This window comes from Camelus dromedarius, chromosome 1 (genome assembly GCF_036321535.1).
Source record: "Camelus dromedarius isolate mCamDro1 chromosome 1, mCamDro1.pat, whole genome shotgun sequence".
Classification (NCBI taxonomy): Eukaryota; Metazoa; Chordata; class Mammalia; order Artiodactyla; family Camelidae; genus Camelus; species Camelus dromedarius.
This window is the reverse complement of record NC_087436.1, coordinates 82,582,159-82,592,992: the sequence shown is the minus strand read 5'-3', so window position 1 is coordinate 82,592,992 and position 10,834 is coordinate 82,582,159. Positions and strand designations below refer to the sequence as shown.

The following is a 10,834-nucleotide window of genomic DNA, read 5'->3' as shown; positions in this document are numbered from 1 at the left end:
AATTTTGTCCCTTCAATTCATATGTTCAAGTCTCAATCCCTGGTACCTGTGAATGTGACTTATTTGAAAACAGTCTTTGCAGAATAAGGTGAGACCATACTGGATTAGAGCAGACCTAAATTCAATAACTGGTGTCCTTACAAGAAGTGGAGAGGGCACAAAGACTCAGAGGAGGCACACAGGGGAAGAAGGACACTTGAAGATAGATGCAGAGTTTGATATGATGCTGCTACGAATCAAAGAATGCCAAGAACTTCTAGGAGCCACCAGAAGCTAGGAAGAGGCAAGGAAGGATTCTTCCCTAAGCCTTCTTAAGGAGCATGTGCCTACCTTAATTTCAGACTTTTATCCTCCAGAACTTTGAGAAAATAAAGTTCCATTGTTTTAAGCCACCCAGTGTATGGTAATTTGTTATGACAACTCTAGGAAACTAACACATAACTCTTACATCTGTATAGAAGCACTTGATTGGCATTGCTCTAACCTAATCTAACCCCTTATATTTCTGTTGTCAGTTTTCTTAGTTATTTATTTGTATCTTCTATAGAGCTACCTCTTATTTTTACCCTACTTCCTCTCTCTTCTGCCCGCTCATCTTTTTATCCTCCACATTTTTTAAAAAAACTTTGCTTCTGCCCCTTTCATTTTCCTCTTTCCCTTTCTTCTAGTACTTTTTTCCCACAGGCTGTTCTATCCATCCCTTCGAGAGTAGAATCTATTTTCTCGTTCTTTTGCCTATGGTTTCTCTTCTCTGTAGGAGGATTATACTTCCCGACCCCGCTGAACTCAGTGTGGCCACATGACCTGCCTTGGCCAATGAAATGTGGGCAGAAGTGATGTGTGTCACACTTGGGCAGGAGCTTGAAGAACTAAGCATAGTTTGCCATTTTCATCTCCAGCCGAGGGAACATGGGGTTGAGCCTAGATCCCAGAGCGAAGACAATGTATAGCAGAATTGCCGTCGACTACAATAAACATGGAGCATGAATGAAAAAGCAACCTTTGTTGTAAGTCCCTGGTGTTTTGGGGTTCTTTGTCATTGCAGCATAATGCATCCTGATAGATGCAGTATTTTATGTTGTTTCCTTCCTACTCTTTCTAACCTTCCAGAGTTCCCTTTCACCTAATGAATAAAGGTCCAACTAGCCTGGCATACAAAATTCACCTAGCCCTAACGAGTCTTTCCTTTTCTATTTCTTTTGCTTTGAAAGTTACAATGAGAAAAATTTCAGTTAAGCACACTCATCACATTCTATTTAGCAAATATGATGCATATTTGCAACTCTCCTACTTATTAATGACTTCTATGAGTCAAGCCTCTGCTTAAGACCTAATAGGGAGTATGACTAATCCCGCAGAACTATGGGCTGGGGAAGGCTGGCTAGAGTAAACTCCTATAAGAATCTGTAGTTGGAAATTGACTCAATGGGTTGATAGCCAATACAGAGCTGAGAGATCTGAAACGGCTCAGTGCCAGGATATGATGGTAGTGCAGGAGAATGGGGCAAATTGCATAGAAAGAGGTCAGGAACTAAGCCAGGACTGAGAAATGAGAGTGGTTCCCAGAAGTAAGACCCAAGGAGAAATAAATGTCAAAGTTTGAAAGATACATGGGGTGTGACAGACTGAACTTTGTCCCCTCAAAATTCATATGTTGAAGTCCTAAAATCCAATGTGACTGGTTTAGGAGATAGATAGAGCCTTTAAAGAGGTAACTAAGATTAAATGAGATCATTCAATAGGTCTAGTGTCCTTACAAAAAGAGGAAGAGACACCAGGGGTGAATGAGCCAAGAAAAAAGGCCATGAGAGGACACGGTGAGAAGACAGACATCTGCAAGCTAAGGAGAAAAGCCTCAGGAGAAACCGACCCAGAGAGCACCTTGGTCTTGGACTTCTAGCCTCCAGAACTTGAGAAAGTAATTTTCTGTTATGTAAGCTGCCCAGCATGTGGTACTTTGCTATGGTAGCCCCAGCAAACTAACACATGGCATGAGCAAGGAGAAGAGTCCTACAGGCCAGGTCCTGGCCAAGATAACTGTCAACACCCTGTTGTCACTGCAGCTTCCCTTCACTCATACTCACTTCCTACCTGGGGCTCTCTACCACTCCATGGGAATCATGCCCCCTTCTGACAATGAGTGCATGTCTCGTCTCTTAGACTCCAAATAGCCAGGAACTATGATTTTTCTCTCCTATCACCCAGAGATTTGTGCTGTGTATAACAAAAGGCTCATTCAATGCTTGAGGACTGATGAATGTGTTCTCTGGTCCCTCACCTGAATCAGTGGTTTTTAACCTCATGGAACCCCTCGGGGAGGGGAGGTTCATGGATGAACTTTAGGAACTTGCCCAAAGCTTTCATCAGATTCTCAAAGGGAATCTTGGCACTCAAAGATTGAAAAAAACACTTCAACTTTGATGTTGGCTTTTGTTAGACCCTTCTGACCAACGCTGGTGTTACATGATTCAGTTCACATGCAGGAATGTAATAGCCTCCTTATTTATCAAACTTCTCCCATCATATTTAGATAGTGGATAAGTTACTAAATCTGTCCTACAGTTCCATCTGTTAGGTGGCTATTGGTGTAGGTTTATTGTCCTTAGTTTCATAAGCTATAAACTATTTTAGAAATGACAGATTCAGAAACAAAAGTTTGGATATCTGCCCATAAACATTCCCAAAATAAAGTCATACTTAAAAGAACTTGTGGATTCAAGGTCTTTTTATTAAAACACACACACACACACACACACACACACAAACACTGTTCTCTGTTATCTAGTTGTAAGAAATACAGTGAATCTTTTTAATCATGTTACAGATTAGTAAGACCCAGAGCAAAAATCCTGTATAACTGAGTCAAAACTCTCAAGCTTTACCACATACAAATGAACTCTCTAGGTACGTATTTACATTTGAAAGGTAAGTCCAGTTGGCTTTAACCAAGTTACTTTTTATGTTAACATAGATTTCTGTAAGAAATTTTATCATGATCACTTTGTAAAAAACATAAAATATCAATTTTAGTATTAGAAAAAATATTTTTGTGGGTCCAACCATTCTTCCTTAGATCCCTAGCTACAACTTTCTCTACATTCTCATTGAAATGATGTAATTACCTGAATCCAATCTCACAAAGCTATGTCGAATAAATGGGGAATGTTGTTAGAAGAAGATCACATTTTTGGTCCCAGACAAATTTCCCTTTAGCCAACTTGGGCAAAATCTTCAGAAATGCTTGTCCTACACAACCTGCAATAGTCCCACCGTACCTGTGGCCCTCAGGACCCATTAGAGAAATGGTGCCTGTGTCCCCCACACTTCTGAGACCCAGATGTGCACGGAGGCAGAGGAAAAGCAAAGTCAAACACAGCCTACCCCTCTGATCCTCACTCAGAGGAGACTGCTCACGCCCTAGACCTCAGCTAAGGAAAAACATCCCATTGTCTGAGGCAAAAGGACATCACGTCACTTCATCCTGTGCCTGGAAAGGCAGTTTGAAACAAGTAATTCTGATTCTAGAGATGTTGAGACCATTCCCAGCTGCACCGTGACTAGCTTTCAGTTCCTAGGCAAATTGCCCAATTTCCTCTGCTCCCAAATTTCCCCAGCTGTAAAACAGAGATAATTATTGTTACCTTTCTCTTGTGCTATTCTGAAAAATAAATAGGACAAATGTTTCTAAAGTGCTTGGAGACAACTGTCTGAAGACATATTTGCCTACAGCTATAGGTGGGGGTTTTCTTTATTTTTGTTAATATTTTGCTTTTGGCCTGACTTTGGCATAAATATAGAAAAATCTAAGTTAAATTAAGTCATAACCCTTTATCTAATGTAAACACTTACAGTACGCATAGCACTGTGCTAGGCACATGGAGAATACAGAGGGGGCACGTCCCCACCCTCAAGGAGCTCACAGCTCACTCAGAAGGAGGTGGTATAACCTGGAGAAACACAAGCGCACCAGTCAGCCAAGGTAGCTGGGTAGGACTCCTGCTCCAAATCTTAGGAGCTGGAGATCCTGGAAAAAGCACTCAGCTTTACCAAGCTCTGTTTTTCTCATGCAAATCATAATAACTAACATCTGAGTGTCTGCTGGGTGGCAGGGGGTGTTTACTTACTTGAAGCTCAGAACCACCTGAGATAGATACCGTTATTATCCCCATATCTGCATCCCCATCTTATAGATAAGGATTCTGAAGCTTAGAGACATTACATAACTTGTCCCAAGTCTTATACAGTCAGGGACCAAAATGCAAACCCAAGCTGTATGGCCACAAACATGGAGATCTTCCCACTAAACTACACCATCATCAAATGGGAGGAACACTCACCTCACGTAGACTTGCGAGGAGTAACTGAAATGGGTGCATAAAACACTGTTAGCCAGTGTCTGACACATCATAAACGTGCAATAAATGTAGAAGTAGCGGTGGAAGAGCTTAGACACATATATAAATAACCAGAACGCCAAGTCTGTTTCATGGGAAAACTCTTACAGACCAATCGTTACATAGAGGGTTACGGTATGGAGTTGTGTTGGGGGAAGAATAGCCTGTGAACTGCACCATTTCTGAATCGGCAGACAAGGGACCTATACTAGGAAGGAGAGGTGCTTCATATCAATGTGCATTTCTGAAGGTCATTTAAAGAAAGGTTAAAGTATCTGCAGTACCCTGCTATGATCAGATTCAGGCGTATTCGTGAGAACAATTTTTACATAAGCAATGTAAAAATGCATCTGCTGCAATTATTCTACTCCCCTTCCTTAACCCCCACCCCCAATTTCCTTTAGGAAGAAACCACAGCATGGAGTTTCTTTTCAAAGTCTTGAAATAAAAATACCCCCCTAAAGGATCTTGCATTTAAAAATCTTTTAGAGTTGTTTGAGAAGAGAGAGAGAAGGGAAGGAGAAAAAAAAAAGCGTAAGGAGCCAAGTGCTTATATTCTGGCCAAGTTCTGAGCCTCTGGGAACAAGAGCTGGAGGGGAGGACTGTTAACCCCATTCTCTCGAGCAGAGTGAGCTCTTTGCCTGCAGGTCTGCACCGCCTGTAAAGCTCATCGCGCACTCGCCGCCCTCGGAGTGAGAGGCGAGCCCGCTGGGAACTGCAGGAATCTGCAACAAAAACGATGACAGTCTGAAACACGTCCCAGTGCCAACCTCCAAATTTGTCTGTCACCTCAGACCCTGACTAGTTGACAGAGCAGCAGAATTTCAACTCCAATAGACTTGAATGTGTTTCTGGGCAAAGAAGCAGAGCTAACGAGGAAAGAGATTTGAAGAGTATTGGATATTTGTCAAACTTTTATTTCCAGGCTGTGTGCAAAGAGAGGACTCAACTTCAATTTTCTGCCAAGGCTCTGGGTCCAGCTACCTACCTGAAGGTAAATTTTAATAAGTTTACTGTATCATCTAATTGCATTTGTTAATACGATTTGCGTGATCTGATAAAGATGTCTAATATTTTTACCTAATACAAAGCCATTTTTTTACCCCCAAAAAACCCTTTTGCATGATTTACAGAAAACCTACTTAAGAGGGAATTTTAACAACTGAATTCATGCTTCCTTTTCTTCTCCAAGATTAAATAGTAGGTACTAATAAGTAATGGTTTTAGTGTAAACCAAGAAGACAAATGCAGAACTATGGTTGGTCAGACTAGCATTCAAATCTTGGTGAAGTCTGAAATCTGGAAATGTATTTTATAGAAACACTTTACTAAATATATTAAATAAATCAAAGGGCAGATAGCTTTTTAAAAAAAATCTTTCAGATTAAAGTAACTTGAGTGTTTTCCATGTTTAAATTATCCGAAGTTAGTCAATCACCATCATTTTCCCAGTCTGTACCTAACAGCAATGTAGAAATGGAATATTTTGCTTTTCCAAGAGGTAAGAAAATCCCTATAATACTACATTCTTCATTGATTATTTTTTAGTTATTGTGGCTATAATTTTTTCCTGATGCCCTTTTACAGTTTTACGACTCATTGTTTCTTATCTCCTTCGATCATTTTTAAGATGCACACACACACACACAATTTCTAATTCCTAATGATACCTTATTTAGGAAGGGGAAAAGGAGGAGGGGAATCAAAGAGCTAAAAAATTATGATAACTCCTGTATCTTTAAGGTATCTTCGTGTCTGGCTCTATCTTCTAAAACAAAACAATAATGCAAGTCATGCTCCCTCATTTCTTTTAGATATTAGGGGTCACCCTGCAGGAGAAAACCACGTTTTTAACTGCAGATCAATGCTGTTGATACCATAGCCAAGAGGTAGTGCAGAGAGAGTATCTCTTTTGAACTGCCTTTAATCTGAAAAGAGGTTAAATATGTCATCTTGGCATTGTATCCAAGCTCTCCTCTGGCCCAGAGCCTAAGTACACTGAATAGAAATGATCACTACGTCCAACTCAGCAGAAATCTTTCTTTTTTAATTCTCCCCTTTCTCATGGGTACCAGCTTTTTTCACTCCACAACTTATTCAGCTAAACTTTCATGGTTATAACTATTGTTAACTATGACTTTTTTTTTAAAGGACACTCCTCTCAGGAAACATTTAAGTTTATATTTCTGTCCATTCAACAAGATCCAGCAAAGCACAACAATCTGTTTCATATACTTATTATCCAATCAAGCAATGCTGCTTTCTACATTTTGGAAAAGAATAGGTACATGTTATTAACGAATCTTGCCTTTTTTCTCTCAGAGAATTTTTGAACAGCCATTTAGCAACTGGAGTACTGGGATTTCCTTTCCAGGTCCTTTGGAGTTTAATCCCCAATAGCCTCTCATGCAGTTTCACTTATCAACTAAGTAAAAATAATAAATAGTGATGACAGAAATGAAATGAATAGTGATATGTCTGGAAACTCCAGAACATTATTCATCTCATTTCCTCCTGACTGCTTGTTATTTTTATTCAGTTGATACATAACTGTACACAAACATTGCTATTTTAGTTAAGTTTAGCACAATGTCCAGAACATGCTGGGACTCTTTTTCCACCGAGAATATGAGTGACTGTTGTTAAGACTTCAGATGCCCTTTTCACTAACATATCATTCTGGAACAACCTCCAGTGAGGGAAAAGGGGGCCCCACAAATCCAGGAGAACTTCCCCAGCAGCCCTAGCTGCCAAAGAGATGTCCAATTAGGTGAGGGTCTGGTTCATACAGGGGCCACCCAGCATCTTCCCCCAAAGGTGAGCTTGCAACGGTAGTACTACCTGAGGCTAGCCTGGTTTTTGTCTTGGGCATCGAGAGACAGTCAGAACTCTGGGGAACAGAGTGTGTGGTCTTGACTGATTGTAGGGAGATGGTGTGATAAAGTGAGTGACATCATGGGCTCTGGAAATACACAGATCTGGTTTATACCCAGGCTCTCCCAGGCTCGGTGACTTTGGGCAAATGACTCTTTGAGCCTCAGTCCCCTCATTTGTGGAAATGGGGATCATAAAATTAGTTGCTACCTTAGAGATTTGTTGTGATAATTAAGCGAGGAGAACAGCTATGGCTGATACATATGGATCAATCCATCAATCACAGCTAACATTACAGCACGAGGCCGCCTGTACTTCCCAAGTGGAACTCTGTAGAAAGGGAATTTACTCTACTTGTTCCCTCCGGGTTTCTTCCTTGTACTTAGACACTTTGCTGTGTAATAAAATGTCAATTTCAGGTCTACGCCTCTGAGTCAGCAAGGCAGAGTGGATAGAGCATGGGTTTCAGTGTCTAACACCACTGAGTTTGAATCCTGGCCGAGTGAGCTTGGGCAGTCCCTTCACAACTCCAGGACTCAGTTTACCCACCTATTCAGCAAATAGTGATAATAATACCCACAAGGGGGTTGTTGTAGGAATTAAATAAGATTTTTTTTTAATGTCAGGTATAGTACCTGGCAGAGTACTAGATATACAGAGAGAAAGTGTTTGATTATTCACTTGGAATAATTTTCTGACAGTAAAATTGGAGGTCAAGAAGGAAATATTTCTTTGAGTTGTCTTTTTTTTAATCCTAAGAAATGGAAAAATAAACCTGACACTACTGTATTCCCCTGAGGGACCTCGACGTGAAGTATTTATTACTGAGAGTCTTTACTGCTTCGTCAATTAGTTGCTTCTTAATGGCCAAGTCAAATGAAACCAAAGCAAGCTTTCTGTTACAGACTGCCATTAAGAGGACTGAGGCAAAACGCTGCTTTGCACTCAATTCTGTTTTATTGGCCTACTTGGACAGAGGAGGCCCCCAACATTTCTCCTTTCTTACCTTTTCTAAAGGCAAGAATAGGGGTTTTGACTTGCTCTAGGGGTATTTTTTCCTCTCGAACTGAAATTCAAGCAAAGGGCTTGTTTTTTGTTTTTTTGGTTTTTGTTTTTGTAAACCTCTCCCCGATGTTCTTAGCATTGAAATGTCAGCCCCTTTTTTCTGGCTACGTGAAGCAGGAGCAGGCCGCCATCAGAGCGATGATAGAGAGACTCGAGTCTCACAATCCTCTCCGTGAAATAACTCTTAGTCCGCTTTAAAAATCCTTCTTTAGAAATGAAGTCTCCAGTCCTGGCTTGTTTCCTCCCTATTATGCAACCATCTTACGTATACCAACAACAGTAGCCAAATGTTTCCTTTTAAGAGTCAATGAATATGTGTTAAGAAAACGAACAAGAAAGCTACTAAACGGTGAGCAGTTTACTGTGGAGGACGGGGACAAAGGCAAGCAGGAAAAATAGAAAGACCTCACTTTCTAGCACATACTGCACATCCCGCAGTAAATCCATTTCCAGGTTCCCACCACCTCCTCCCATCTTCACTACGTGCTTATCAGGGGAGATCAGGGACAGGCTGCCTGGGCTCAAATCCTGGTACTCATACTCCAGTTTTTTAATCTAATCCACTCTTTGCCTTGTCTTCTCAAATGTAAATTAGAGGTAATAATAGTCATGAAATAGTCGTGGGAATTGAATGAGATTGCATGTAAGGATCTTATCACAATATCTGACCAGTGGTAACGGTTGGCTGTTAAACTCACCAAGCCTCAGTTTCCCCTACTTCTTAAATGAGGATAACAGGTAATTCATAAGATTGTTGGGGGATTAACTGAAATAATGGATAGAAGTGCTCAAGAAGTAGTAGTTCTTTTAATCCTTTTCTCATTAAGTCTAACACTGATGAGACTGGCTTTTTTGAACTTGGAATCTCCCAGTGAGTAAACTGTAATAAATACAGGACTCAGAATTATTGTATAAATGTGAACCATTAAATTTCTAGAGAATAAAAGGAAATAATTAAGGGTTTTGATATTTATAAAGAGTAAAAAGGACTCTTCTCATCTTGATTAACACTAGGGCAAAACGTATCAAAACATTTTATCTTTCATTACGATCCTTGTTATTAAAGTTTCTGTTTTAGTTTCTCAACTATTTTCTAAGTTATACAATTAGGTAAATAAGTAATATTTTTTCCTTATCTCTCAAGCAACTAATGTATTCAGTGCTCTACCCCATTTAAAATGCCAGAGACGCTACAGGAGCCATAATAAGAGAGGCTGTGCTCCCGTGAAGTTTGCTGTGTAGTTAAAAAGGCAGTCGTTAATCAAATCATTGCATTAATAAAAAGTGCATTTGCCCAAACATAAGGTGACCCCAAATACAAAGTCATCTTCATTTTTCTAATGGAAAGATCCTCAGCCACAGTCTTCAGTCAACCTAAGTGCACAGATGGATAATATATTGTAATGTATACCTAGGACACTTAACTCTATTGTTATATATACATATTTTAAATCTCATTTCATTCTAAATATTTTATACTTAAAAAAAATTTTTCCATCCTCATATTTCAGGAAACAATTTTGTTAAAACTCTCTCTATGCACCTTTAACATCCTTGTCTGCATTCACTGGACCCACTCTGTAATTATCTAATAGAGAGTAGTGCATTATGAATTCTCTGCAAGTTGTTCATAACGCATTTCTCAAAAATCTGCTGATGCTGCAAATTTGAGCCCCAAGCATAAATTCTCACTCTACAGTGATGATCTCTACATATTAATTACTTACTATATGGTTTTTTCCAGTGCTCTTTAAAGGGCTTATTTAAAACCACTGGAGTCCATGAAGTGTGGTTTTCTAAAATTGTGTAATTCCAACACTTGCAATAATGAAGTCATACCTCAAGAATAATTATCATCAAATCTGTTTTAAATATCTTTATCTCCTTTTTTACTGTCATGGTGACTTTCTTAAAAACAAAAATAAATATTGCTTGAGATCATTTCAGGCTGTTTTCCTAAAATGGTACTTTGTTGTTCCAAATGAAATAACTGAGACAATGACCATTAATGTGAGAGACCTCAGAAGTATGAGAATATAAGTCAAATCTCTCTTTTTTATAGCACAATTTTGGGGGGTGAAAAATTCACATTATATTGAGCATGTATTGCATATAATTATATGCTGAAATGTGTTAAGAAGGCAAAGCACCTTTATTCTAAGAATGTAAGGAGCCTGACCTCTGCTCAAGGTCACTGATGGCTTTCCTTGATCTGAAAGCTAAATAGAGATTAACTCTGCAGAAGGTTTGTGTGTGCTGGATGTTGGTGGTTGGGGCAAGTAGGTTCTGGCAAGAGAATTCTGAGCATGTGAACACCTTGTGCAAAGACCCTGTAGCAAAAGGGATCACGGCCTATTTGAGGAACAGAGAGGAGCCAGTTCCTGGGAGAGCAAGAGGCAGAGCAGTGGGAGATGCGAAGCCTAAGCGATGCCCCATAACATCCTCTTCCCTGGGCACTCAATGCATTTATCCTCTGCTTCATTCATGTTTAATGTGTATCT

At 39.8% G+C, this 10,834-nt stretch overlaps 1 protein-coding gene across 1 annotated transcript in view; it reads left to right on the top strand.

Annotated features, from left to right (window-relative positions):
• Positions 1–4,949: 4,949 nt before the first annotated feature.
• The window catches only part of SPARCL1 (SPARC like 1), a 42,765-nt gene continuing 36,880 nt past the window's right edge, over positions 4,950–10,834 (top strand). Inside the window, exon 1 of the mRNA XM_010983114.3 lies at positions 4,950–5,388. The gene's annotated coding sequence lies outside the window, so the exon portion shown is untranslated. The remainder of the gene's footprint in view (positions 5,389–10,834) is intronic.